At 49.5% G+C, this 7,928-nt stretch overlaps 1 long non-coding RNA gene across 1 annotated transcript; it reads right to left on the reverse strand.

Moving 5' to 3' along the window:
* Positions 1 to 5,764: 5,764 nt before the first annotated feature.
* On the reverse strand, positions 5,765 to 7,155 carry LOC149128440 (uncharacterized). Its single transcript, XR_016232477.1, has 2 exons — positions 7,024 to 7,155; positions 5,765 to 5,972 (listed from the first exon to the last, which is right to left on the reverse strand). It is a non-coding gene; the product is annotated as an uncharacterized LOC149128440 (long non-coding RNA).
* Between the last annotated feature and the right edge of the window lie 773 nt (positions 7,156 to 7,928).

Genomic DNA, 7,928 nt, shown 5'->3' on the forward strand with positions numbered 1-7,928 from the left:
TGGGCCCCTGCACCTGCGTGGGAGACCCGGCGGAAGCTCCTGGCTCCTGGCTTTGGATCGGGGCAGCTCCGGCCGTTGCGGCCGTCTGTGGAGTGAACCACTGGATGGAAGACCTCTCTCTCTCTTTCTGCCTCTCCTCTCTCTGTGTAACTCTGACTTTCAAATAAATAAATAAATCTTTAAAAAAAAAAAAGAAAAATCTTTCACATACACACTTTTTATGTAATGTAAACCTGAGTGAATTGAATGAATATGAAGAGATCGTAACCACACTCATGCGACCAGTCATGTGGTTTTTTTTTTTTTAACTTTTTTAAAATATTTATTTATTTATGTATTTGAAAGGCAGAGTTACAGAGGGAGAGGGAAACAGGAAGAGGCAAAGAGAGATCTTTAATCTGCTGGTTCACTCCCCAGATAACAGCCAGCTGTGGCCCAGGCAAAAGCCAGGAACTTCATTATGGCCTCCATGTGGGTACAGGGACCCAAGGACTTGGGCCATCTTCCAGTACTTTCGCAAACACATTAACAGGGAGCTGGAAGTAGAGCTGTCGGAACTCAAACCAGTGCCCATATGGGATCCTGGTGTCACAGGCAGAGACTTAACCCACTGTGCCACAGTGCCAGACCCTAAACAAAGAATCTTTACAAAAAAAAAAAAATTATACCTGAATCAGCCTGAGCCTCAGGATCTATCTTTCAAGGTCAAGGAAATACAGGAGACAGAGAGACAGATTAAATGACAGGCAGGTGTTGGTGCTGTGGCGCAGCGGGTTAAGCTGCCGCCTGCAATGCCGGCATTCCATATGGGCCTTGGTTCGAGTCCTAGCTGCTCCACTTCCAATCCAGCTCCCTGCTAATGTGCCTGGGAAAGCAGCACAAGATGACCTGAGTGCTTGGGCCCCTGCATCCATGTGGGAGACCCAGAAGAAGTTCCTGGCTCCTGGTTTGGCCAGGCCCAGCCTGGTCATTGCAGCCATTTAAGGAGTGAACCAGTGGATGGAAGAACTCTCTCTCTCTCTCTGCTCTCTTTCTGTAACTCTGACTTTCAAATAAATAAATCTTTAAAAAGCAAAGCAAAGAAAAGCATATTTATGTGTGGTAGTGATTCTATGTTTAAGCACAGTGAAAAAGAGTCCTTATTTTTGGATATGTGTCCTGAGATATTTGTGGATGAAATAATCTGGTAGCTGTGATTCGTGTCACAATAATCCTGCAGCGAGCCTGGAAGTGGGCGTCAGCCTGGATGAACAGAGACTGGGCAATGAGTTGATGCAGCGGTCTGTGGGGGCGCACTGTGGTATATTTAAAATATTTCATAATAAAAAGCTTTTAAGACGAGAAAGATTCTAAGATGCTGGAATATTTAAAATTCACGCACCAGGAGCAGGCCATCTGCCTTGTGGTTAATTTGCCCACGTCCCACATTAGAGGGCCTGGACTGGACTCCAGGCCCCAGCTCCTGATGCTGCCTCTTGCCAGTGCAGACCCTGGAAGGCAGTGGTGGTGCCTCAAGTGGCTGGGTTCCTGCCACTCACGGGGGAGACCTGGATTGAGGTCCTGGCTCCTGGTTTCCACCCTGACTGCTGCAGGCCCTTGGGGAGTGAACCAGTAGATGGGAGCTCTCTGTGTCTTTCTAGTTCTCTGCCTCTCAAATAAGTAAATAATAACAAAAATAAAATTTGGCGTCACTCTTGTATGCTGCCGATAAGAATGCAGATTGGTACAGCTTTTATGGAAGGCAATTTGACAATCTATTAAAAGTGTACATCTCCTTTAGCTCAGAAAACGATTGCTAGAAATGCCATCTCTGTACTCACTGTGTGTGAAACAGAGAGCTGGACTGGAAGAGGAGAAACCAGGACAGAACCAGCACCCCAGCCAGGACTAGAACCCGGAGTACTGGTGCCGCAGGTGGAGGATTAGCCTAGTGAGCCGCGGTGCCGGCCACCGTGTGTGAAACTACCCACACACACGTCCCTGAGCACACACGGACATGAGGGAGTCTCACTGCAGTCTCTTTATAAAAGCAAAAGATTAGTAATACCCTAAATGTCCTCTACAGGGACTAGCTAAATAAATCATGGGAAATTAGTCAGTGGAATACTACACAGTCACGAAAAAGAGTGCAAATACCCTTTATATTCTGACCTGAAACATGGCCACAGTGCAGGACAGTGCAAAGAGTATGCAACTATGTGAAAGAGGATGCTTACATACTCAGGAAATATCTCTGAAGTATATAAATAAGGCACTTAGTCATTACATAGGCCTCCAGGAAGGTACTGGGTTTACGGGGGGAAGAAGTAGGAGCAAAGCATATTTCAGGGCTATCATTCTGTATCTTCTAAGGTTTGTTCCATGTGTATGCATTTGCCTAGAGGCGAAGATGCCAGTTAAGATACCTGTATCCTATATCAGAGGATCTGGGTTCAACACCCAGCTCCAGCTGCTGACTCCAGCTTCCTGCTAATGTGAACCGTGGAAGGCAGTGGTGGTAGTCGCAGACAAGTAGCTGGGTTCCTGCCACCCATGTGGGAGACCTGGGTTGAATTCTTGGCTCTTGGTTTTGGCCTGAAACCTTGGCTGCTATGGGCATTTGGGGAATAAGCCAGAAGATTGGATCTCTTTCTCTCTCTCTCTCTCTCTCTCTCTCTCTCTCTCTCTCTCTCTGCCTGTCAAATAAATTAATAAATACTGGTCAAAGTTTTTAAAAAAGTAAATACAAAAATAAGGCATTACACAATATAATGAAAACGGTCAGTAGCAATGTGGGAAAAAGTTTGGAACATTCCGTTTGCTTAAAAGAGCATACAAAACTTTATCCACATAATGATTGAAAGTACATACAGTACTTGGTCGGCACCGCGGCTCACTAGGCTAATCCTCTGCCTAGCGGCGCCGGCACACCGGGTTCTAGTCCCGGTCGGGGCGCCGGATTCTGTCCTGGTTGTCCCCCTTCCAGTCCAGCTCTCTGCTGTGACCCGGGAGTGCAGTGGAGGATGGCCCAAGTCCTTGGGCCCTGCACCCCATGGGAGACCAGGAGAAGCACCCGGCTCCTGCCTTCGGATCAGTGTGGTGCGCCGGCCACAGCAGCCATTGGAGGGTGAACCAACGGCAAAAGGAAGACCTTTCTCTCTGTCTCTCTCACTGTCCACTCTGCCTGTCAAAAAAAAAAAAAAAAAAAAAAAAAAAAGTACATACAGTACTTGCTGATGACCAAGCAAAAATGATGTGGCAGGTGGGAATGCCATTTTCTCTTTAAATTTTATGTGTATTTTAATATACAGTATGGTTTGGAACTATGTATGGTAAATGATGCTTTCACTAAGAAATGAGGTTTCCATGGCAAACGTCTGGCTTCCTTGGGAGTGTGCAGACAGGGGCTTTTCACACAGAACCAGGCGCACCTGGCGACACTGGCCAAGCTGGCTCGCTCTGGTTTCCTGCCAGCCTCTGGGAGGGACAAAACGCGGGACCAGGACTGCTGCTCGTCACGTCCTCACCCCTGCACTCGTTCGCAGAACCCGGACAATCTGCTTATTTACGCGGAAAGACTCTGAAAAAAAACAAGAAAAGGCTTCCTCGCGGGGGAAGCCGGGGTGTTAAATATCCTCCCGCGTATTCTCAGCTTCCTTCCTGGAGGAAGTGCGCCGGGGGCCCAGCGGAGGTGGGAGCCGGCCCGCAGGAAGCAGAGGCAGGAACCGCGCCGGCCGCCTCACACTCGCCTCCACCGGTCGGGCTGCAGCGCCGCTGCTGCTCTGCGTCCTCCTGGCCCCGGCCGGCCACTGCCCACTGTGGCCGGGGCGCCTCTGGGCCGGGGTGCCAGCCCCACCCATGCTTCAGAGCCGGGACTAGGAGTCAGGGACGCTCTCTGTGACCTCGCCGCAGCCCGGGCTCCTCACCCTGAACCCGACGGCGCTGGGCTGCTCTGGCACTCAGTGTGGCAGCCAGGTCTCCTCCTGGGCCCCACTTCACTGGTTTTTGTCTTTCCGGCCTCTTCCTCCTCCCCTTGCCCCCTCCCCCTCCCAGTTTCCAGTCTTCCCAGACCAAAACCCTCACTGGTGGCACCGTGTTCCAGATCCACACCCCTAACCTCCTCTTGGCTCTGTGCGCGTCTCCCACAAGGGTTTCAAACCTGATTGATCGGATCTGAACTTGCCATCTTCCTCTCCACACTCGGTCCTCTGGGCAGCACCCACCCAACGCTCAGGCTTCTGGCCTGAGCTTCTCCTTGGCTGTACCCCGACATCCACAGACAGCAGCAGCCGTGGGGGCAGCAACGGCCATTTCCCACCAGGCAGCCCGGCATACACAAAAGGGAGCTGCAGCAAACACAAACCACAACTGCCAGAGAGGGGTAAAGGCAAGACTGCCAGGGACCCGCGCTGTGGCGCAGCAGGTTAAGCCTCCACCTGCAGTCCCGGCTGCTCCACTTCCGATCCAGCTCTCTGCTATGGCCTGGGAAAGCAGTAGAAGATGGCCCCAGTCCTTGGGCCCCTGCACCCATGGGGAAGACCTGGAAGAAGTTCCTGGCCTTGGATCAGCCCAGCTCCAGCTGCTGCAGCCATTTGGGGAGTGAACCAGCAGATGGAAGATCTCTCTCTCTGTCTCTCCCTCTGTCTGTAACTCTGCCTCTCAAACTAATAAATACAATCTTTCAAAAAAAAAAAAAAAAAAAAAAAAAGACTACCTGGGTCCCTCCAGGGCTTCCTGCTCTGGCTCTGTTCTGGAGCTCAGCTGGTGCAGGAGGGTTATTAAGGCATAGAACCCTTGCATTCTCAGAGCACCTGTACCTGTTCTTAGAGGTGAACTTCTACATAAACAAATACAGGCATCTAAACCATATAAGCATATTGGGTCAGTTAGGATAGGCTAGGGCATGTTGTAGCTTCACCCCAACATGCGTGCAGCACCAGCAGGGACTCCATGCCTTGCAGTCCCAGCCATTGGCTTCAGTGTGGTCAGTATTCCAGAAAGAGAAACTCTGAAGGGTCTGGCCCCAGCTATTATTCAATGCTGCAGCTCAGAAGCAACATGCGGCCTCGGCTCATAACTCATTAACCAGAACAAGTTCCCTGGCCCTTCCCCGCCGTCAGGGAGCCACGGGACACAGTCCTGCCTTGTGTCCAGAAGGCAGAGAGCCAGAGGTATTTGGTGAACATGAGTAAGTCTTACGCACTTCCTGCTGCCTCTTTTGTGCCAGGCCCTGAGACAGCGGCCAGGGACACAGAAGTCAGTCATGGTCCCCTTTGCGTCCATTTAAACATTTTTTTCATTAGGTTTTATTGTTGATCAATACACATAATAATCAGACATTTAATGGGAAAATATGATATATATATATATATACACACACACATTGTACACTGACGGAACCAGGTTAGCAAGCATATTCATCACCTTAACCATTTTTCATTTCTTTGTGGTGAGAACACTTAAAATCCTCTTTTAGTTTTTTTTTTAATATATCATACATTACCTACAGTAACCCAACTGAACAACAGAATGGCTTTCTCCTATCTAACCATAACTTACTGCCTGTTCAACCTTCCCCCACCCCTTCCCCACATTTCCAAGCCTCTGAGAACCACACAACTTCTTTTTTTTAATTACTTAATTTATTTTTAAAGCTTTTATTTAATGAATACATTTTTCATAGGTACAACTTTAGGAATATAGTGGTTCTTTCCCTATACCCACCCTCCCACCTTCCTGTCCCACCTCCTACTCCTTCTCCCATCCCCTTCTTCATTATGGTTCATTTTTAGTTTAATTTTATATACAAAGGATCAACTCCATGTTGAGCACAGATTTCAACAGTGTGCACCCCCCCACACAACATATAGAGTACAGTTTGAGAACAAGTTTTGCAGTTAATTTTCATAGTACAGCTCATTAAGAATGGAAGTCCTGGCTGGCGCCTGTGGCACTGGCACTACAGGTTCTAGTCCCGGTTGGGGTGCCGGATTCTGTCCCAGTTGCTCCTCTTCCAGTCCAGCTCTCTGCTGTGGCCCGGGAGGGCAGTGGAGGATGGCCCAAGTCCTTGGGCCCTGCACCCGCATGGGAGACCAGGAGGAAGCCCCTGGCTCCTAGCTTTGGATCGGCGCAGTGTGCCGGCCGTAGTGGCCATTTTGGGGGTGAGCCAATGGAAGGAAGACCTTTCTCTCTCTCTCTCTAAAAAAAAAAAAAAAAAAAAAAGGAATGGAAGTCCTATGTGAGGAGTAAGTGCACAGTGACTTCTGTTGTTCCTTTAACAATTAAAGCTCCTATTTATGACGTCAGTGATCACCCTGAGGCTCTTGCTGTGAGCTGCCAAGGCTATGGAAGCCTTTTGTGACCACAAACTCCATCAGCAGTTCCATCCATACTGCAACCTGCAACAGGATCTCATCCTTGTTATGGCTGAATAGTATTCCACCATGTCTAAATACCGTATTTTCTTTATCAGCCAGCTGGTGACAGACACCAAGACTGATTCCATGTTTTGGCTATTGTGAATAGTGCTGCAATGAACACAAAATTTCAGTGTCATTTCAACAGATTTCATTTTCTTTGGCTACATACGCAGTGGTGGGATTGCTGGACCATACGGTAGTTCTATTTTTACTTTTTTCAGGAAGCTCCGGGCTATTTTCCATGATGGCTGTAATCATTGACATTTTCACCAACAGTGTGGAAAGGTTTCCTTTTCTCCACCTCTTTCCAGCATCTGTTATCATTTATCTTTTTTATTATTATTATTATTTGACAGGCAGAATTAGTGAGAGAGAGAGAGAGAGAGAGAGAGAGAGAGAGAGAGAAAAGTCTTCCTTCCGTTGGTTCACCCCCCAAATGGCCTCTACGGCTGGCGCTGTGCCGATCAGAAGCCAGGAGCCAAATGCTTCCTCCTGGTCTCCCATGTGGGTGCAGGGGCCTAAGCACTTGGGCCATCCTCTACTGCCTTCCCAGGCCACAGCAGAGAGCTGGACTGGAAGAGGAGCAACTGGGACAGAATCCGGCACCCATATGGGATGCTGGCACCACAGGCAGAGGATTAACCAAGTGAGCCACGGCGCCGGCCATCATTTGTCTTTTTGAGAAGAGCCATCTTACTGGAGTGTGGCGGTGTCCCCCTGTGGTTTGGATTTGCATTTCCCTGGTGAGTTGTGATGTGGCACATTTTTTTGCACCTGTTGGAGTCACGGCTCCTCAGTAACGGACATCCATGACTGTGCCATGACAGAGGGGTCCTCTCAGAACGAGGCTGTGTGTAGATCAGTGGCCACCAACTCAACTGCCTCTGAGGGCCACAAAGCTGGTGTTGGCAAGTGGGCCGGCAGGGAGAGGAGACCAATTGGAGGATATAATTTTTTTAAAGATTTATTTCTCTATTTGAAAGTCAGAGTTACAGGGAGAAGGGGCAAGAGAGAGAGAGAGAGAGAGAGAGAGATCTTCCATCCGCTGGTTCACTCCCCAGATGGCCGCAACAGTCAGGGCTGGGCCAGACAGAAGCCAGGAGCCAGGAGCTTCTTCCAGGTCTCCCACGTGGGGGCAGGGGCCCAAGTACTTGGGCCATCTTCCGCTGCCTTCCCAGGCCATTAGCAGGGAGCTGAATCGAAGTGGAGCAGCCAAGACTCAAAGCAGTGCCCATATGGGATGCTGGCTTCGCAGGCTGCAGTTCAACCTTTTATGCTACAGTGCCAGTCCCTAAATAGTTCATTTCGACTTAACACTGCCAAAAGCCTTCTCTATGTCAGACCCAGTGCTGGAAACACAGAAGGAAACCAGACAGACCCGGTTCTACTCCCACGGAGCTGCCGCCTTGTGGGGAAGTGAAAGATCTGGGGCTTAGGTCCCTGAAGAAGGCTCACGGAGGACAGGCTGTAAGAATGATAACACTGCCTGAGCATGCACCCTGGGCCAGCACTACATGCAGTGCTTTACCA

Source organism: Oryctolagus cuniculus, chromosome 1, assembly GCF_051225735.1.
Source record: "Oryctolagus cuniculus isolate XC-2025 breed Fujian yellow rabbit chromosome 1, ASM5122573v1, whole genome shotgun sequence".
Classification (NCBI taxonomy): Eukaryota; Metazoa; Chordata; class Mammalia; order Lagomorpha; family Leporidae; genus Oryctolagus; species Oryctolagus cuniculus.